This window comes from Panthera leo, chromosome A3, assembly GCF_018350215.1.
Source record: "Panthera leo isolate Ple1 chromosome A3, P.leo_Ple1_pat1.1, whole genome shotgun sequence".
NCBI classification, from domain to species: domain Eukaryota; kingdom Metazoa; phylum Chordata; class Mammalia; order Carnivora; family Felidae; genus Panthera; species Panthera leo.
Window position 1 is genome coordinate 77,676,136 of NC_056681.1, and position 22,187 is coordinate 77,698,322.

The following is a 22,187-nucleotide window of genomic DNA, read 5'->3' on the forward strand; positions in this document are numbered from 1 at the left end:
AACAACTGTGAACTTCCTCCACAGAGCATTCTGACATCATTAAGGGTATTAAACAGGGGAGTGAGCTGACCAAATGTGGAATTTATAGCATCAATCTGGCCAGCACTTGAAGGAGAAAGCAGCAAGGCTGGAGAAAGGGAGGCCAGTTAGAATTAAAACAAGGTGAGACAAAGATGTGGACAACAGCAGCTAGGATAGTTGAAGAGATATTTAGGGGCAAATGTGACAGGTCCTGGTGACGAGGGGAGTAAGCCTCCCACACTTCTGGTTGGGGCAACTGGACACTTGGGGCCATGCACTGCAAAAGGTGAGACTCACTTTTGGATGAGAGAAAATTAGGTGTCCCACTTAGACAGCTTAAATAATTAGCAGTCATTTAGGACACCAAGTAAATAAACATGGCAAAATCTCAAGCAAGAATGGGGTCTGAGGCTGCAGATCTCCCAGTCCAGTGCTCTTTCTCTATACCTCTACGAACGATCCCTTTTCCTCTAAAGGGCTGAACGTTCAAAGCAGCTTTCCAGAAACTCAGCAGTAAAGAATTTTGAGACACAGTAGAGGGCTTCTTTGAAATATGCACTTAAAGACTTTTCAGTTTTCACCAGGTTTTATGGTTTCAAAAGTTACGTTACAACTTTCACCCAGTATATTATTAATTATGAAAGGAAAAATGAGAATCATCTTACATTTCATGTAGTTACCACGCCGTAACTCAGAAAGCACTTTCACGAATGTAAGTTTCCACATTTAATCTCCTAAAGGAAATGCTCTCTGCACCGTTTCCAGTCACTGCCATGACACAGATCACCACAACTTCTAGTGAAATGTCCACATCAACCCTATGACATTGCTTGGGTATTCAGATCCTCAGCTGGCTGCCCCCACTCCCACCCCCTGGAATCTGCTCTAAACATGCTCATCTGCAAATGAAGGAACTGAATTAGGACATCCTGGAGGCTTTAAGTTTCAGCTTTAAGTTTCTGTGATGCCAAGCCTGAGATCTGGGGTTCTGCAATGCTGAATTTCTAGTATATATTTTGTAAAGTAGAGACACACATAAGGAGGAAAAAGAAATATGGACCATGTTAGAAAGCTCCAAGAGGAAAATGGGAGCAGGAGGAAAGAGCTTCGATGCAGAATGAATCACTGGGTTGGTGAGACCTTGAAGCTGGCAGAGGAATGAGGAAGTCAGGGAAATAGGGGGAGTGGGGCACATTATTTAAACATCACGTTGACTCAGACCCATTCAATAAATGCTCTCCGTCTTTCTCCAACTTAATGTACACCTATGTTCCTAGGCCAGAGTGTGCTCTGCCTCATGATGCCCCCATCAAAACTATGAAGGGAGTAATTGTATTTTCATCCTACTGCCGCTAAGAAGCAATAGCTCTTCTTTTCCTTGTTTTTCATCATGACAGACTATAATAACTAAGAGTATAATCATGATTAAGGTGGTGATATACAATTTTTTAAATGGACACGCATACACACACACACATACACACACTACAATCTACACGCCCATCATGCATACTTGCCTATACGTATGCATGCTCTCCACACAAATGCACGTGCACACACTCTCACACATGTATGCACACTCAATACCCCCACAACCATACAATTGTGTGTACAATTGTCCACACGCCCACTGGCACATTTTCTCTTTGCTTGGGCTGCACACCTGGTTCCTTCCACTGGACAGGCCACAAGAAGGGCCCTGAGGTTTGATCTGGGAAACAGAGAGTGCTTCGAGCCCTACTTCTCTTGTTTGTTTTTCTTAATGTGCTGTCAACACCATACTGCCAAGTGCTCTCTCCCTGTAATGACAATATTGCCCACAGGTCTTTTCTTCAAAGGAGCGGAGAAATCAGTGGGCCATACAGTGTTCTGCTGGAGCCCATGGTCTCTGTTTTTGAAAATGTGTTTAGTGAGAAGACTTGTCATTTGCAAAAAGGAACAAAGAAGTCAAGGGCACATTTAGATTACCCATACTAATTAGATGCTTGTTCTCACAGAAGCGTTCGGGTTTTTAATCAAATCTCCAAAGTTTGTTGGTCTCCTAGATTAAACAACTCTTCCTCTCTCTGACCTGGCCCTGCTTTTGTTTCATTATGTAGATCTGACCTTTACCTCACAAAGGTGTTGGCACTGAGAAGACACAATGCAAAGTTTCTCCGCTACCAAAGTGCTGAATTCAAGATAGCTCCCATGAAGAGACACCACTATTTCTAGTCCCAGCTCTGGGTCCCGCATGTTCTTTCCTGGCCGTCCCGGAACCGGGATGGGATTAGAGGGCCTCTCTAATCCCATGCTCATGAATGCTATCTCAGGTAAGCCTTGGAGATTTTTCTAACCAAAACTGCCCAGGCCAAACGAGAATATCTACCAGCAAAATAGAAAAGTAAGTCAAATCCCCAATGGCATCCTGAAACCTCAGACTGTCATAATGTCTCAAGCTTCCATTTCATACAATCTTTGGCATATTTTAAGCATGCAAATGGGCCATCTTTTCTTCTCTGTCTTTCTTTTATTTTATTTTTAAGGATTCAGGAGCAGCAAAATAATTAGCATTCAAGCAGCCCAGTAGGGCATCCATTTATACTCTTACACGGGGGTCAAAGTGCATGATGCTGCCCGCCAGAGAGTTTTTTTACACAGAGGGGATACAGTCTGGAATATCCAAATGTAGCAAGACTTTGAATCCCTATGCGGGGCTATTTGAAACTCCAATAGACACACCACTATGGGGAAATTACTTAATCTGCTTCAAGATTTATCGCTATTGTGCTCTATGCACCGGGTTAAAATAGAATACCTCAGAGAGGCCTCAGAGGGTCAGGAGTCCAATTCGCACGGCAAGTATTTCACAGCGCATTACAAAGTTTCGGACAGAGCCTTTAATCCTCAAAATCATTAAATCCTACCTTTGCACTGATATGCATATAAAAACACTCTGCCAAATGAATCTGCGTTACATTGCTCTCAAAATATTGCTGCAACGCAGAATAGGGTAGGAATCTGAAACATTCTACGGCTCACAGGGGTACAGTTTATCAAAAGGTGAAAGAGAGTTTGTGTAAAGCAAAAAAAGGAACTATTGTGTTGGACTGATTTAAGACTAAATGTACGTTGTCAAAAAAATAGATTTTTCACCTGTCAGGCAGTCATTTTTACAAATGTATGATATGGGTACTGATTAGTGAAAATGCTCTTTTCTAGATGAATTAGAATATAACCCTCTGCTTCCTTGCCGTTCATCTAAGAGTTCCCCCTTTTGTGGAACTCACTTGTATATTGTTTCAGTTTCTAGGTAAAAGGTTAAGAGATACATTCACTGCAAAGTAGAATTGATCTTTCGAAACCATCAAGTGGGCTTGCAATGAAGGAGGAAGCTGGTGCCCGGCAAAAACAAAGAAACTTCTGCTCTGTGCGCAGGTCGTCAGCATAAGGCACCGAATCCCATTTTCATAGAAGAAACACACGAGAACTGGCTCTCCTGACACCAGCGCTGACATTTCCCTGAAATTCTTATGACTTTGTCATCAACCCACATATTTTCAAAACAAATCGTCTCGTGTTTGTTTGCTTTAAAAACAAGATGCCATTGTCCTAGATGAAAATGTGACTTTATAGTAAAAATGTCAGCATGAAAACACAAGGAAGGGGGGAAAAAAGCTGAGAGGAAAATAAAAAATAGAGCTTAAGTAGCCTTTTCTAAGGGCCTGAATATATGTGATTAAAAGTGATTTCAAAAACTATGGCAAATATATTCTTATATCTCATAAGAATACTGGGTGAATAATGATAGGATGTTTAAAAGCAATTTGTTTTTATGACACTTTTTTGTGAACTTGCAGAAATTAGTGACAACAGCAACAAAATCAAGGGCTATTGACATCTCATAGCTGAAAAGCATAAGCTGGCATCATTTTGCAACCTTGTTTTCTTTGGTTACATGCAGAGTAAAAATAAAATATATCTGGCAGTTGAGAAATGGCAGGATAATCTCTGGAAATTATATTATAGATTCTTTACCAAATGAATTGTTTCTCTTTATTAAGACGTGAAAAAGTAGAGTACAGGAAAAGCGATGTAGATGTGATCAAACACCAGAAGGCAATTCCACCTTCAAAGCCACCACTTTTGCAAGTAGGCTGTGCTAGGCTGCAATTTTGGCACTATCCCTAGGTCTGTTTGGACAGAATCAATGACTCATGTCAAAAGCTGCCCTTCTCCTCTTCTCAGAAAGTCAGACTTGAGAAGTGACTGAGTTAAGACCACACAATCTGTTTTATCTTTCTTAAAATATGTACACATGCAAGTTTTGAAAGTGAAAAATCAGGTCACCGCATCTCGCTCATTTACTAAATGATGAATGGTGAGTTGTCAGGGACAAGTATGAGACAACTTTTATTGGGTATTTTTCAGCCCCAAACAATGCATCCTAGAATTCAGCTCCTAAAGAGAAGCTTCCTGAAAAGAGACTCTGTGAGGGAATGGAAAGAGAGCTTATGAGGGCCAAGGGAAACAAGTGCTAGACCCAGATCTCCTTCAAGGAATTGCTGAGACTGGTTATTTCCCCCATGTTTCTTCCACCCTTTTGGAAAGTTAGGGACATCTGTGATCCCCCCCTCCAGCTGGAACAGTCTAATTTGTATAAAAAAGTCGTAACAACTGTAACAGACTTAATTAAGCTCACCTGTCAAATTTTATTTTGGTTATCTTCAAAACTAATTTCTGAACAGTCAATGATCCAATTAAGTATAGTGCTGGTCAGAGATTTTCAGATGGCCAAGAACAATCAAGATCTATATGCTACTGTCCCTGCTCATTTCTATATGAGTATGGCTTCCTACTAAAACCTCCGTGTGTTCTGAGGAATGGAGATGACGTCGCCCACGCTCCATCTTTCTGCACTGTTAAACACCCTCATGCTACTTGTTTTGCAGGAAAACTTGGGAAGTTTAAAAGGTTACGAGTTAGGAAAACAGGTCACCAAAACAGGCAGTGCTAAAAAATACAATAAGACGTTTAAGGAATTAGGAAGAGAAAACAAAAGAAGATGAAAGAACTCTGAAGAATCAGGGAGTGGACTATATAGGTAAAAGGAAGGGATTTAAGACAAAAGCAGGGGTCCCTGGAGGGTTCAGTCGGTTAAGCGGCTGACTCTTGATTTTGGCTCAAGTCATGATCTCACAGGTCACAGGTTCAAGCCCCACGTTGGGCTCTGCACTGACAGCACGGAGCCTGCATGAGACTCTCTCCCCCTCTCTCTGCCCCTTCCCCACCTCTCTCTCTCTTTCTCAAAACAAATAAATAGACTTTAAAACAAAAGCAAAAAGTGTTCAGGATAAAATATGTGGGGATAACAACAGGAAGACAGTGACTTTCAAAAATAATAAGCACACTTGGCCAAGGGCAACATATCAAAAGTGATGACTGCCACATGTGAGAACATGAATTCACCTAATGTCTGTCCTCCCAGGTACCTATTTCCTACAGATGGCCCATCCATGCCGCCTGCAGGGAAAAAAAAAGGGGGGAAGGGGAAAGAGGCTCCATTTGTGTAGAGGATTATTAAACAGCCTTTGAATCCAGGGGCCGATAAAGCCTTTCTAAGTCATATTTTTCCTTTTTTTTTTAATTAAAAAAGCTTTAACTCTCCCCTCATCACTTGTGGGCTGAATTGGTTTGATCCAGAGAGGCAGTTATACATAAGAGCAACCACTCTCTATTGAATTAGGGGATCTCTCATGCAACACATCTCACCAATTACAAGGTAGGGATGCAATTCTATGATTTATCATACATTATACTGTTAAGTAATATAACATTATAGACACAATTTGTACCTATCTCTCTGCAGATTAGAGAGGTAGCACATGAAGAGAGGATCATTAAACACAGAGCAAGGGCAAGGGCCAAGCTCTTCTCTTTAACAAGCCGCTCCAAGTACCGCCTCTCTAATCCATGGAGAGGAAACAATAAATTATTCTAGGAGCTTATTCCAAATTGTGCTCTTTAGGGTTCGGGTTTTTATTAAAACAAAGAGACGCAGGAAAACATCATTTCTATGTGTGAAAGCAACTTTGGTTGTATTGGGATGATTTCTCTCCTTCCAAAGGTGATAGAATTCCTCACCGTGCATGAATATGGATGTGTGTGTAGGTGCACATCACACTCGTGGGCGCAAACCCATATCCCATGCCGGCAGAATACACATTGACATTCCTAATTATTGGAACTTGACTCACAGATGATACCATGTAGGCATTGCATTAGATGACCGCTGTATGCTAAAAATACAGTGCAAGCCACATATGTAATTTGACATAGCAGCTACATTTTAAAGAGTATAAAGAAACAGGTGAAATTGTTTGAATGTTTTATTTAACCCTATTCATCCAAAATATTATCAGTTCAAAATGTAAACAATATGAAAACCATTAGTGAGATTTTTGATTATTTTCTTCATCCCAAGTCTGTGAAAGTCAGGGTGTATTTTATAACTAAAGCACATATTGCAAACTATGCATTGATTCAAGAGCTCTGTGGCCACGTGTGGCTGGCGGCTACTGTACCTGAGAGAACAACACTAGAACTACGTATATCTCCTGCAACTCCACACGGTCTCCATATGGCTTTGCTGCTTTGTTTGGAGAAGGCTGTATTTTTCAGCCACTTTATCCAAATAAGCAGAAGTCCTCATAAATACAAAATGGATGAAATGGCATTTCACCACATCGAGTATAACTCTTTTCAATTCCACTGAAGTCTAGGCTTCTGTTGCTGAAAAGGTGAGTTCCTTGACCTCTATCTGCTCTGTCTATACCCCCTTTGTAAGGTCAATAAATGTGGACATAAATATCAACCTTAACAGACAACCCAGACCACTCTTATTGGAATATCCTATTTATAATATTCTTTTCTCTTCTGTACTACTGCTTCCAGCTTTATTAAACTCAATTAGACTCTCTTTTGCCCTGACTACACCCCCTTTATAACAGGAAAATTGTATAATCCGCTTGAATGGCAGTACAATGAGGTAGGCAAAGATATAAGGACACCGTTAGGCTGCCTCATAAACCCTAGCTTGTCATGGGACAAGTCATTGATTTCTATTGGCAATCTCATTGTAATGTCAGACTGTAACTTGAATTCATTCTTTGCTCTTCTCTGAGGTAAACAATGAGCCAAAGAGTAGAAATGGACTAGAGTGAAAACACAGTAATTACTCTCAGAAATAATTGGGTAACCTGACTTGTCTGATATCTGAGAAAGCATAGGTTAGTTGGGCCCCCATGCAACGCCTGAACTAATCGCCTCCAAATTAGTATCTGTCTTTGGACCTCGGAAAAAGGAATTCAACTGTGACTAGCGTTAGAAAGTCAGTCAAGGTAAAGATGAAAGGCAAGTCATTTAGGGGAAGAGAAAAAAGGCAGAAGTTCGTCATTTCCATGTCGATGGAAGTTTCCTCATTCTACTCATTAAGACATACAACTCTCATACATATATGACTATAAGTTTGTTGAAAAGACCGTGAGTTGGTGAGTCATATAGATTTATTCTAAAACTTTTCACCTTGCCAGTTATTTGCCATGCATTACTAGGCAAGTTTCTTAGCTCCTGTGGATCTTAGTTTTCTCATCTGCAGTGATGGCTCAGCACAATGTTTTCCCAGCTACAATGACCTGACACGTGTGTGCTCCCGTGATCACTGCACATTCTGCTTATGTGGGCTGGAGAAAAACGTGGGTCAGTATTGGTTTTGGAATCAGGCATACAGTAACAATGGCTGAGAGACGGACTGATTTATTTTTTTATCATTCTACACAGCTTCACATTACTCAGTTTCTAGCATCACTGCCTCTACAGCAAGATCTCATCTGGGGAGCTACCCCACATACTGCAGACAATCAGTTGATCAAAAGTTCTTCGTGAGCATATACCCAGCATTAGGGATAAGGACTTGGGAGGTAGAGTCAATGCAGATGACAGGATGGTGGCAGTGTTTCTGTGAACTCTGTCAAGGTGAGAGCCATGGTAACTTTGTCCTCTGTACTCCCAAAGTTCTTTGTGCTCACTAGATTATGACGAGATGCCATGGTTCTTGTCACTCCCATTGTGTTTCCCAGTACTGGGGTATGACGGTCCTATAGAGCTCTTGTATATCGGTACATATATAATTATATATAATTTATATTATGTATGTATATATAAATAAAATTCGGTGTTCTGTAAGTGCTTTCTGACACGATAACCATAACCCATTATATTTGCACAGGACCACAGAATGTTTAAAGCATATTTCCATGTCATTTCACTTGAACCTCATAGCCCCTCTATGAAATCATTTTAACATTGCTATCCCCATTTTAGGCTCCTGATGAGCTAATATTGTTCAATTAAATTTTTTAAAACTTTTTTTTAATGTTTATTCACTTCTGAGAGAGAGACAGAGAGACAGAGTGTGAGCGGGGAGGGCAGAGAGAGAGGGAGACAGAATGCGAAGCAGGCTTCAGGCTCTGAGCTGTTAGCACAGAGCCCGACACAGGGCCCAAACTCACAGACCACAAAATCATGACCTGAGCTGAAGTCAGACGCCTAACTGAGACACCCAGGCGCCCTTAAGGTTTTTCAATTTACATTGTAGTCCAACTCTTGTCCCTTAGACTATTGGCTCCCATTTACTCGTTTATGGGCCTATACTGGTCTGTGACAAAATTTTTTTCTCTTCACCACATAGACAATGCTTATGCCCTTCTGCAGATATTCTTTCTTGAAGAGAGCTCTACTATTTCATTATTTCTATTTTTTATGGTTTTCAAGGATGTTTTTATTCATGAAGTGGTGTTAATAGATAAAATAAACTTCTTTAAAGCTCTTGGAAAACTGAAGTGTTGACAAACTTCTATCCATCCCTTATTAGAAAGAAGTAAATTTTCAAAAAAAAGTAATAAAGAAAAATTTAACTTATCAATTAAAACAAAATTCTGGGAACCACAAAGTTAAATAAATTATGGTACATGGTGTCTTTTATTAAGTATTCTACCCTCTGTGGAAAAAAACAAGGCTGCGACAGGGCAATATGGTAATAAAGTTTTCCAACTGAAGGGAATCAGAGGGCTAGCTAATAAGGACAGTAATATCAATGAAGCAAGGGCTATGTGAGGTCCAAGGCCCATAAGAATTTATTTAAAAAAAAAAAAAGAGGAAAAAAAAATAAAACACTTAAGAAAAACTCTTATTTAGCACTCATCTTCAACAACATGAAAAGCCTGACCTGAGAAATGCTAAGGAGGAGGAGAGTTTATACTATGGACTGAGTATTTGTGGCCCCAAAAGTCCTCGGTTGAAGTCTCATGCCCAGTGTGATGGTATTTGAAGGTGGAGGCTCTGGAAGGTGATTAGGTCAGGGCAATGAGACTTTCATGATGGGATTGGTGCCCTGACAAGAGAGACTCCAGAGAACTCCCTGGCCCCATTTGCCACATGAGGACACAGTGAGAAACAGGCTGTTGATGAGCCAGGAAGAGGGCTTTCATCAGATACCAAATCTGCAGGCACCTTGAACTTGGACTTCCAGCTTCCAGAACTGTGAGAAAGAAATGCTCCATTCAGCCACGTAGTCTATGGTATTTTTGTTACAGCAGCCTGAGTTGACTGAGATAACCCATTATCTGGGCACCCAAAGAACATAAACCGTGGCAAGCTCTGAGGCCATTTTGCTGGTTGCTGAATAAGTTGCTGAGTTTCTCTTAAACTTAGTTTCTTTTTCTGTAAGATGGGGGAGGGTTGAACTAGTAGATCTTAAAGGCCTCATCCAGCTCTAAGACCTCTTATTGTAGTGATAATAATAACACATCTTTTATTAAGTAAATATTATGTGAGTAGTACTTTCAATCTTCAAAACAATGCTGCATGGTAGGGATTATTACTCTGTTTTATTTATGAGATACCTGTACTTGGGAGAGTCTGACCAGCCCAAGGCCTTGAAGTCAGCCAAGTGACAGACCTGGGATTTGAATGCTACTTTGTCCCTCTTTGTTCCATCACATTGCCTCTCACCAGTCTGCTATGTCCTGCAACCCTCACCCAAAACCCAACTGCATAAAGAAAGAAATGGCTTGGGGCTCGCGGGTGGCTCAGTCAGTTAAACATCCAACCCTTGATTTCTCATGGTTTGTGAGTTCAAGCCCTGTGTCAGGCTCTGTGCTGACAGTGCAGTGCCTGGGATTCTCTCCGTCTCCCCCACCCCAACTCATGTGCGCATGTGTGCACTCGCACACACACTCTCTCTCTCTCAAAATAAATAAACTTAAAAAAAGGAAATGGCTAAACTTTTTTTAAAAAAATCCTATTTCTTGGACTACCATAAGAATAACAGAAATACTCAGGAACTACCAGCAAAGTCCCCTGTGACCCAGAAAACACCTCACCGCCACATGGTCAACATGCATTGAGGTCATCTTACCAATACTGCACGTGATGAGAACTATCTTTTAAGACGGATTTGCATTTAAAGCCTGGTCATCAGAATATGACAGTCAGACTCGAGTCAGACTTGAAATTCCTAAACTAAAACAATCATCGTATTTGCTATAATATGTCCGTTTATAATTAAGCAAAGCAGAAATCCTGCCTAGGTCTCTCTCCTCATTGTCTTAAGAAAGAAAAGAAAATCATTATGGTTATTATTGCATTTGGTGCGGGATTTGATCATTTTCTCCCCTTTGCTTCATTATTTAATAAGCTCATCCCCATCAGCCACCACAATGGCAAGGGAACCATGGGCCATCACAAATGGTGCGACAACTGCAGGGGTAATCCTCTGTCAAGGCAGGGGTGACAGACGAATGAAGGGCATTTGAGTCCACCATGGGTCCATCTCAGCAAAGTCTTCCTAAGTAGGAAGGACAGGGTGAAGCAGCCTGGGAGGGCTTGAGAATTTTCCAAGCTTGATCCTTCACTTTCCCCCACTCCCAGCTCTAAACTGTACTTACTTGATGTCACCAATTCTGGCGCCTGTTTTCTGCCAACAGTTGACATGGCCAGCACGACTCCGCCCCTTTGCATCCCCCTCATCCTATCTCAGGTCCATTCATCAGACTACAGACTGGAGGTGGGTGGGTAGTATGGGCAGGAGCACAAAGCAGTTCCCCAGGTCTCCCCTGGACTTTCCTCGCACAAAGCCTGAGCAAAAGCAACATGGCTACTGGCAGTGCCAAGAAGCCTCAGGGAGAACAGGAAACAAAGGAGGGCAGTTTCTGAGGCCAAGAAGATTGTAATGAAAGCACTTCTCAGGTTTCTCTCAGCCTGTGGCCTGAGGTCAGCACACAGATTTCAACCTCCCAGTCCTGGCAGAAAGTAGATAGTCGGGAGGAGTTCTTGCTCTGAGAAGATCCTGAGCCATCTCCTGACTTCTGAGCAGCCCTTACAACACTCTCCCGCTCCCTTCCAATCATCAGAGATCATATTAGTGCAGTTGTGAGGGTCTGACATAAGGATGAACAGAAGGGTTGTTACTGGCTAGTGAGAGGAGAGAAGTTTCCTGTCCAAGGGAGGAAAAAAATCTTCTCCTAATGAATAATGCTGGGAGTGGGGGAGGAGAGAGATGGTCTCTTTCTCCCTCCATCCCGCTCCCTCCCTCTCTGAAGTTAAAACCAAAGAGCACAGGCAGAAGAAAACGGCAACATGTGCCATGTTGAAGTTTTCCTCGAGTGAGTCTGCAAAGGATTCATAGCTGTGTATGGGAACAGACTGTCCTTATTTCCCAAGCCAAAGACATGACCTCACAGAAAGTGAGCATTCAGACACATTTTAACATTTTGTGGCACAAAATGATTCCACGGTTAAGCCTTCTCTCAGCATCCCTCGTCCCACCCCACCTCAAGCCACCTCGAAAAGCTTGATATTGTATCACTTCCTAATGGAAGTGAGAGACCCATGGTCGATTGAGGAATGGAGTGAGGGGTAAAGCCCTGAGAGTCCAGGCTGGTGATGATCCGAAAGAGAGAACACTAAGGAGCTCACAGATCCTAAGAGAGGCGGAGCCCAATTTGTGCCCGTGTAGGCAAGTCACCGAGAGGCCAGAAAAAAGGTTTTCACTTGGAAATGAAATGCCAAGCTTTCCCAGAAAATAAATTAAACAAACACCAGTGACCCCTTAGGTTTGATATCATTGCATTAATAGTAATAACAATAATAAAGCTGACACAGACTCACAACCTGTAATTTGTAATATTTAGCTCCATGCTTCATATTTGTATAAAAGTTAAGGCATATTTTTCATTAATACCAATTCATATTGGGTTTCTTTTTCCACTTCTAGTTGACCCCACCATCCACTCCTGATTAACTCTTCCCCTACCTTATTTTTGCAGGTGCTTCCTTATTCAGTGTTAATCAAGTATCTTGGCTGTCCTTCCTGGAGGGCCCTTGAATCCCACTTAACCTGGCTGGTGTGATATGCTCTGCAGGAGGGCAGCAATGAAGCAGAACAGGGATGATCACAAATTGAGAACTGTTCTTCCAAATAATAGAAAGGGAGAAATTAGACAAAATGCCTTTTCCATCATCTCTCCCATCCCTGTCCAATTTTGCATAAGGATTCCCTGGGAATTGTGAAAGGTATATTCTCTCTGCATTGGCAGAATGACCTCTAAAGAGGTCATCGTCACTCGCAAGGCCTGTGTGACCCTGGCCATTCCAGACTAGCCACAGGGCAGGAGGCAGACTGTGCTGTGGAGGGTAAAGAAGGTCACTGGGTTGGCCAGGAGAGTCTCTCATCCAGTAGCTGTGTGTTTTGGAACAAACCTGGAAACATTAACACAAAGGCCTGCCAATAAACTACATGGTGTTTGCATATCTTATATACACCGAAGGGATAGACAAATGCCTGGTGGGAGAAAAAGAAAGAAAGAAAAATGAACTCAGCTATTAAGCAGCTATAAAATGTTTTGCTCTCTTCCCTATTTCAAAAGCTTCCATAGCATAAATAGTGGTCAAAAGTTCAGTGAACTGTCTTGTAGTGTGGGGCTCCATTCAAACGGGGCTATTTTCTGAGAGTCTCCTGACACCATATCTAATTTCCAAAATGAATATGCTTTAATTTTCCTTCTTCATGCATTGTGCTTTTTCCTCATTTAAAACAGCAACAGCCTCTGGCAGTAAAGGACATCACATTTCTGTGTGAGATGAAGCTTTTTTCCCCGTATGCAGGGGAATGGCATGGGTCAGGGGAGAAAAAATATATGCAAAAAACAGCACACCCCACTGACCCCGGTATATTTTACATTACAATTTTGCCATTTCCAATATAGGTTCATTTTGCAATGGACCATATCAACCATATTTCAGGGTTTAAAAAAAGGGGGGGGGGAGTGGTAGGCGAGGCATTGTCTGCATACAGTATGTCCTAGTACAATGCACGAATTATCTGATTAGGGTGTAGTGTCACCTACAGAGAACATACACAGACACATACACAGCTCGAGCCGCTCTGTGCAGAGTACATTTGCAAAATAGATACCACGTGTGGATCCTGCCAATTAAAGGAAGCATTAGGGGACTTCTTTGTGAATGTAGCCAAGAAGAGCTAACTATTTTTAATGACATGAATGTCATATTCAACATCTCTAAACTCACTTGAAAGCACCAATGTCCCACTGCCTTATTGAGAAAAGACTACAAATAGAAACTAAGCATCTTAGTGATCTTAATACATCTATCTACATGTATATATTACACATATCTATGTATCTCTGAAGGATCCAGAATCGGAAACTTATTTAAGTCATCTTCCTACTAACTCAGGTATCTCCTAGAACTCTGCAGTTAAAGAAGACAGGGATTTTACATGATGATGATCTTAAATTTTGACATGTGTATTAATTATTCACCACGGATAGCCGTAAAGATGGTGTATGTTCTTTTTCTTGCCGGGTCACTTCCTATCATGAATACTTATTCTTGCATTAGAAAATCTGCTATCAGCCAGGCCCTAGCCAGTCAATTAATCAGTAAGTATTTTTTGATCAAGATACATGGAGGTGGTGAAGTGGGTATGAAGCATAGCCGCTGCCTTCAAAACACTTACAGTTCAGTGCATGAAACCAAAATTGAGCTTGAAATCACTTGGCAGAGAGCACTGGAATTTGAAACACCAGATAAATATTTGTTACTTCATGTAAGCTGGCTTGTATTGGCAATAACATGTATAAAGCTCATAAATTAGTCCTCTCTGAAGTAGTCCAAGAAGGCTTAATGAAAGAGGTGACACTTCATCTGGACATCGAAGGACGGACAAGACAACGGGGGAAGGAAATAATGGGGGAAGGAGGGTAATTTGCGCAGGGAGGAGGGCAAATGCAAAGACACAGGCCAAGAGTTTATGTGTGATACTCTTCACAAGTGTCATGAGTATATCTGTATATATGCAGATACCTGAGTATCTGTTTGAGTATATCAAACAGGCACACAGTGCTCAGAATAATGGCCTTCCCTCAGGAAAAATAATCAGTGGTCAGCAATATAGATTCAATGTCCTAGAAACTTGGGCCCAGGGCACTTATAAAACAAAAGGATGTGACAGGGGACTCACCCCACTGAGTCCATAGGCCCAAGATAGCAATCATCCCATAAAGTGTGCATTACTCCCCTGCAAGCTCTGAGTTGTTGTCTCATTTCACAGATGAGGAAAGTTCAACCTAGAGAGGTGGATATGCCAAGAGTCACTATCGGCTGAGCCCAGGCAGTCCACCCTAAGAGTCCAAGCATGTTCACCCAAACCACACTTATCTTCTAAAAGTGGCAATTATGAAAGATAAATAAACAAAAACATGTATTCCATGAAAGGCCAGAGACTCGTTGCACAGAGATAAATAATGGTCATATTGGAAAGCAAATGATAAAATTGGTGAGCTTTGCTTTAGGAAAACCCTATTAAAATCCAAACCTATTCTTTTAAATGTTTAGTTATTTATTTGGAGAGAGAAGGGGAGAGCGTGAGCCAGGGAGGGGCAGAGAGAAAGAGGAAGGGGCAGAGAGAGAGGGAGAGTGAGAATCCCAAGCAGGCTCTGTGCTATCCAGCACAGAACCTGACACAGGACTCAATCTCATGAACCGTGAGATCATGACTTGAGCTGAAATCAAGAGTCAGACGCTTAACTGACTGAGCCACTCAGGTGCCCCTAAAATGAAAACCTATTAAACAAATATATTAGGGAGCAATTACTCAAAATATGGCGGTTCTCACCATGGGGTTACTATAACCAGTAAGATCTCCTGGCATACTTAAAATAGGACTCCATTTACAATGCATTTCAGCCATGCTATAAAGAACAAAGTGAGTTGCCTAACATCAAAGTCTTTTAGGCCAATTCATTACAATATTACCTGACATCCATCTTGCTCAGTACTGTCCAACAGAAATATAATGTGAGCCACATATATAATTTTAAATTTTCTAGTAGCCACATTTTAAAGAAAAAGAAACATACGAAAATGAGTTTAATAATATATTTTATTGATCCAAAATATCTAAAATATTATCATTTTGATAATCAATATAAAAACTGAGATTTTTTTTTTACTTTTTTGTGTTAATTTTTCAACATTTGGTATGTATTTTACATTCAAAGTTCTTGCCAACTAAGATTAACTACATTTTAAGTGCTTAGTAGCCACATACAGCCAGTGGCTACTGTAATGGATAGCACAGATCTAACTCTTTACATCTCTATTTTAAGGTTGCACTTGGCTCTTATTGGAACAGACTATTGGGAATGCATACTGGTTCTTTAGTTCCAGGAACCATCTATATACATGTATTTAATTCCATATATTTAATTTCTTCCTAAGAGCTGTCCTAATCGTACTGACCTACATGGAGGTAAGCACTGACAGATATAATTTTGTGGATACGACTTTACAGCAGGAATATAGCCAGGCATTGTCGTCTCTTCTGGTGTGGTTGGCTGACGTATGAAGTATGGTTGAAGCTTGCCACCTGAAGTCTTGGATATGAAGACATTTCTTTTTCTTTATTAATTTTAAGGCAGCAACTTCCAAAAAAGTATTGGAAACAATTATGGCAAGCAGAGTGGGAAAAAGGTAGGTAAGTTCATTGCACTAGGAACCTAAGCATTAAAAACTCAATACAATACCTTGCAAAAAAGAAAGGAAGGGAAGAGGAGGGGTGAGGAAGGGGAAGGGAAGGGGAAGGGGAAGGGGAAGAGATGAGAAGAGATGAGAAGAGATGAGAAGAGACGAGAAGAGATGAGAAGAGAAGAAGGATGGCAACAGACTTTCTCTGTGAAGGAAAACTAAAGTTGCAGATATTCAATGGGAAGAAAAGTTTCTACCATACAGTTCGGGCAAAGAAAGTTTTCTAAGTAAAACAGCTCTACCCCTTGCTGAGAGATGTTTTGATTCTGTAGCTACATATAAAATTTTGGCTACAAGATCTCTTTAGTTATCAGCACCCAGAAATACTATCATTAACTCTTTGTGATTGCCCTTCATCCATTCCATTCACAGACCTCCAGCCCTGAGAATGACTGCTGGGCAAGTCAGAGCTGTGCATCTGCATCTAGCAAATGATCTACTTCTCAAGCATGGATTAGATCCCATCAGAGCCCTACAGCGCAACTTCATCCCTTAGACTTCCCAAGGGCTTCTGCTATGGGGGTGGGGGAGTCCTCTAGAAGGCCAGCTAGCCCAGGAACATTCATATCTATATACATTCAACTTGACAGCCCTAAAGTTCTTCAAAATAAATGAAACAAGTTTAATATTCTCGGGCAGGGATCATTCCTAGAGACAAGTTGTCGACACGTTCACTGCACACTGTCCAACAAACCACGGGGGAGGAAAAGAGTGCAAGGTGATCTGGTGAAGTGGGCAGCACACCAGCATTGTGCAAAGGTATCATTCCCCATTCCCCTGCCTGTTTTGTTAACTGGGAAACAATAACCTTCTAAAATCTCCCAAGGAACGAAAATAACCTGAAGACTCTGGGGAACTGTATATTGGCAACGGTTCAACAATAAACAAAAGGAACAATAAGTGAAGGTTTTAATTAGATCGTTTAAATTGGGTGTGTAAAGAAACTATATGAGAGAGCAGATATTATAATTTATCAAATGTGGAGTCCAGATACAGACATTGCAAAACAAAATCAGGCAGAAGACCTAAAAATATTGCGTGGCTGGATCTTTTCCCTCAGTGCTTCAAGTCTGCATTCCTTCTACCCATGATGCCCCATTGATTTGCAATTTAAATTGTGGTATCTGTACCACATTTATCGCACCTATTGCTTATCCGCATATAAATCTATTTTAGAGCTGAGCACTAAGTTAGAAAGATTTGTTATAAATGTCTTATTTTAATATTTTATGCATGTACTATAATTTGATTCAAAGTGCTGTTTGTCTAAAATACATAACGATGTGTGCTGTGATCGGGCTTCTGTTCTTCAGGAAATATATTTAAGGCAAAACAATTAACTCATCTGTGCATAACACTTGCAGAGTCTGCTCATGTTTTGAATCACTTTAATGTACATTCATCTTCAATCCCCTCTTTCTATGGAATCTTGTTATGAGCCGGGGTATGGGCATCTCATCTCCCCTAGGTCAAGGTGAGAATTCCTTGAGAATTTTCCCCTCGATCCCACTTTCTATGGTAAAAGAAACCTTTTTTGAAGTCAGCAGGGTATCTCCATGTAGACTTATGATAAAGGGGCCCAAGAATCTGAATGCAGGAAAGGAAATAAATATTTACCAAGCTCCTACTAATGCTAGAGCATCACTGTCCTAGAGCCTTTAAAGATTTCTTCACACACACAAAAAAACCTCTGAGGCAGATATTATAATCTCCATCTTGCAGACAGAGTCACTGAGGCTCAGGGAAGATATAGAAATTACCAAGGCCTCCGTGGACAAGTGGTGGAGGCTCTCGGACCCCAAATCCCTGCTCTTTCCACACACCATGCTACCACCAGTGCATTCTACCTTAATATAACATAGTTGAAAATATAAAAGCTAAGTTTTATGATTCATCACTCAGTTCTGTTTTCCAGCTCATTGGAAACATCCTCCCATGTCTGGTGAGTGACTGAAGAATTTGCACTTTCCATGCAATTCCTATAGTCTCCTGAAGATGATGAGTAAACACAGCAACATTTAAAAATAGTTGTGGGGCACAACTCTTGGTTTCAGCTCAGGTCATGATCTCACAGTTCATGAGATCGAGCTGCACATTGGGCTCTGAGTGCTTGGGATTCTCTCCCTATTTCTCTGCGCCTCCCCCACAAAATAAATAAATACACTTAAAAATAGTTGTAATTGTGTGCAAGTAAATAAATGCATAAGTAAAATGAAAAGTAAAGAGATAAAAAGATAGAACCGGTCTAAGTTGTGTGCAGGCATTCACATACTGACACAAAGATTGACCACACAAAGTGGAGAGCAAACCAATCCTCCCCACCCCAGACCCCAAAAATGTATTTTATTAGCAAAACTAGGTAAAGTTTTTAAAAAGTCTTCCCCAATGGGTTAAATGCCCCTATTATAAACTCTCACAACACCTAGCAGCTTAGCCCTTATCATAGTTGCAAATTTTATATTTGTGGAACTATTTGCTTAATGTCTGCTCTTCCTGTAGATTATATTTTTTTCCCTTCTGCACCATCCTAGTCCCTAGCACATAACAGATACTCAACAATCGTTTCTTAAGTGAAGAACAACGGAAGGATTGAATAAATTGTGTACTCCTGCTGTTCATTTCATACAATTTGTATCATAGAGGACTTAGGTCCATATAACCAAAGCCAGCTGATAAAACCATATCCCTCTTCCATATCAGTTGCCTTTCCTGGTCCTTGCTCTGAAACCTGCTCCTTGTCATAGCCCGGAAAGCCCGGAACCAGCCTCAAGTCCCATTACCAAAATGAAGGGCTTGGAGCAATTACTCTGATTTATCCTATATGGGAAAGTGCTAAGGTACATGTGTATGTGCCTGTGTCTGCGTGTGCACATCTGTGGGGGTACACACATGCGCATGTACACACAAAGGTGAACTCTCAGGGCAGGGAGAATAACACGGCTGGCTTTTCTTTACTGGTTACATGTTAATTCCTACCTCTCAAATGGGAACAGTGGTCACCTGAGGGTAAGAATCTTGATTGTCAATCTTTGTAACCCTGGCTCTATGTATGAGGCTGACACATTGTGAGATCTCAGCAAAAGAAATCGTTTGAACTAGGTCCCTGAAGGGAGTGTCCAGAAAAGAAGCCCAAAATTATTCAGTTGGGGTAGGCATGCATCCTTCTCACAAACTTCAAACCAGAAAAAAAAAAAAAAAAAAGCCTTGGCACCTCCATAGGGAGGTCTCATCCTAGGACCTCTCAGTTGCTCTCTCTCCTATCTCCTGCCACACCCACCAAGAGCTTATAAGTCTGGCAGGAGAAATGGAAGTGCCAACCATTTGCCAAAGTCTGCATTCAGCCCATGCTCCTCTCCTTCCACTCCTGCCATGCCTTGCTGGCAAGGGACTGTCGGATACCAGATTCATTGGTCTGAAAAGCCTTATGTTCACCAGTAGGGAAATGTATCTGCTCAGCCAAAATCCATGTGAATACTGACGTTTTTATCTTAATTGTTAGTTAATTTTCTTCAAACATGAATTCACTAATGCTTTTGGCAAAAGCCTGTGGTTTGTGCTAATTCAATTGAATTCATTGAGCAATATACTGAGTTCCTACTATGTGCATGTAACACAGGAGACAAAAAAATAGATTAGTGTCTACTTTCAAGGAGATCTAATAGGGAAGACAGATGTGTATGCAAATAACTACCACACAGCAACTTGTCCTCTCGGAGTTCTAGACTTTGATAACACACAATTTGTGTCTTGTGTCTTTTTTCCCAAGAAAATGTCTTACTACTGGGCCCACTGGCAGTTCTAAAATGTCTATAAAGAAAAGATTTAGGGACAAGAATTTGGAAAGAGAGGAGCGCTTGAAGCTGCATTAGCTATAGCTATGTATGTAAAACTAGAAAAGTCAGTTGCGTGCTTCAAAGACTAAGAAGGCATGTTGGAGGTTTGGTGTGAGGAGGGGATGGCCCTGAGCACCACTGGATAAACTTTCTTTCCTGGTAACCATTACAATCTATAATTACCTTGTTTACATTTTCTTGATGATCTGTCTTCCTTACTAGAATATAATCTCATGTAAGCAGCCAAGACGTGTCTGCCTTCTTTACTGCTGCATCTCCAGTGGCTTCTTGCAAAACATAGGCTCTGGATGAGTATTTTTGAAAAAATGTGTGATGAACATCAGAGAATACTGAGCTCATCAGAAAAAAAAATGCGTACTGGTCTCACACTTGTCTAAGCCTAACTCTATGAAGACAAATAGATATAGATCTTCTCGTTGGGGCAAAATGGCATTCCGAAGAAGGAGTATCACCACTTTGCCCGAAGTAAGTATTTCGGGACGTGTCATTTCTGATGGACAATAGGGTGGTAATGGCTGTACCTCCATCTCGTACTTAAATGCCTTTGAATGAAAAGCACACAGTAAAGAAGAACTAGGAATATCATCACCAAAGGACCTGTTTAGATGTCAAGTTACTACCATCGGAAAAACACCCTAATCAGTCATGCTCACCTTCTCGAGAAGTAGCCCGTGGTGCTCCTGGCCTCACTACTCCATCCAAAGGCTTACTTGTCAGTGTGCTTATATCTGCCTTTTCTTCAATTTATAAAAACCCTGAAGAAGAAAAAGTCCCTGCTGAGACCACTTGTTTTGCATCCTGGGAAAGACTCAAGAGAATTGTTCACCTATTAGTGACAGAATTTTTCATGCTCATTAAATCCCATTGTTTCATATACGACCTTGTGCATGGTATATTCCCTTTCCAATGTTCTTGATCTCTCTTGATCTTAAAGGCACAGAACAGCGATTTCTCTATTTCCTATCATGAGAACTCAAAGGGATATCTACCTCTGGAAATTAACTATGCAGTTTTATAGGAAGTGATAATGAGAACAAAAAACACTTCTTTTCTCCAAGTTGGATCTCCATCAAAATAGTTGGAAAGCTTAAAACTGAATAGTAAATCATTTCTAAAAAGAAAAAAAAAGCAATTGGGTAATGATAGTTAATTCCTCTCTTATACTAATTATTTACATATGGGTTGCTCATTAAAACTCTGTATTCAGGCTAGAACTTTATGCTAGAGGAAAGAGGCAGCAGATTAAAAAACTCTTTAGTCCAGAGAAAAATGCTCCTTTCCACATGAAGACAGAAGCCTGAATCCCAGGTAGCCACTGTATTTATAAATGCCAATGATTACAAGGTGAGAGTGGGTGGCTTTGTTCGTTAAATCAGAGAATTGTGGAAAGGATCTTATACATTGCCTAGTAAAAGGTAGGCTCATTAAATTGTTGTTCCATTATCCACTATCCAAATCCATCCCAAACAGAGAAAAAAAATCAAAAATTTGATGATGGTTTTGGTGTCATCTTTGAAAATAAAAGGCAGAAAAGCTAGAGTGGTCCATATCTACCTGGAGTATATGTTGATCTAGTATATAACTATGTTATACCTGTGCTTGTCTTGGGCTACACTCTTCCATTCGAGATCCATTCCCAGTCCATCATCATCGGCCAAGGCCAAGGAAGGGGATGAATGGTGGTCATATTTTTTCACTCAGAGGCGGTGCCCCAGCAAAATCATGTGGTACTAAAGAACACACTTCAGCCAACTTCCAATCCATCGCCTAATTTTACTCCTTATCTAAACTATTCCCCTCATCGAAGTCATCTCAGGCTATAAATTACTGTTACCATGTTTATTTATATTTACTTGTTGATCATCTATCTGACCATGCCATTAAAAAGTAATCACCATATGTGCAAAGACCTTGTCAGTCCACTAGAACCTAGAGATAATTGCCCATTTCCTATTTCTGCCAATCCTTCATTCCTAAGACTTTGAAAATGGATAATGGAAATTTCCCTGACTGCTCTGTCAATGTTATTTTAATTCCATTACATGCAGTGTTTTTTTTTTTTTTTACTCATCAGCAGAAAACTTTACTTCTTACCACACATGGAACCTTCGACTCTCCGTGCCCTAACTGGTTGCAGCAAACAGAAAAATTCTCAAATGAGTG

The 22,187-nt window shown here is 40.8% G+C and overlaps 2 long non-coding RNA genes across 2 annotated transcripts in view; one reads left to right on the forward strand and one right to left on the reverse strand.

Annotated features, from left to right (window-relative positions):
* LOC122216080 overlaps positions 1-12,520 on the reverse strand; it is a 58,273-nt gene extending 45,753 nt beyond the window's left edge. Inside the window, exon 1 of the long non-coding RNA XR_006200693.1 lies at positions 12,374-12,520. This is a non-coding gene — a long non-coding RNA (uncharacterized LOC122216080). The remainder of the gene's footprint in view (positions 1-12,373) is intronic.
* LOC122216079 lies at positions 74-3,570 on the forward strand. The gene is made up of 3 exons (XR_006200691.1): positions 74-307; positions 2,121-2,333; positions 3,307-3,570. It is a non-coding gene; the product is annotated as an uncharacterized LOC122216079 (long non-coding RNA).
* Positions 12,521-22,187: the final 9,667 nt, after the last annotated feature.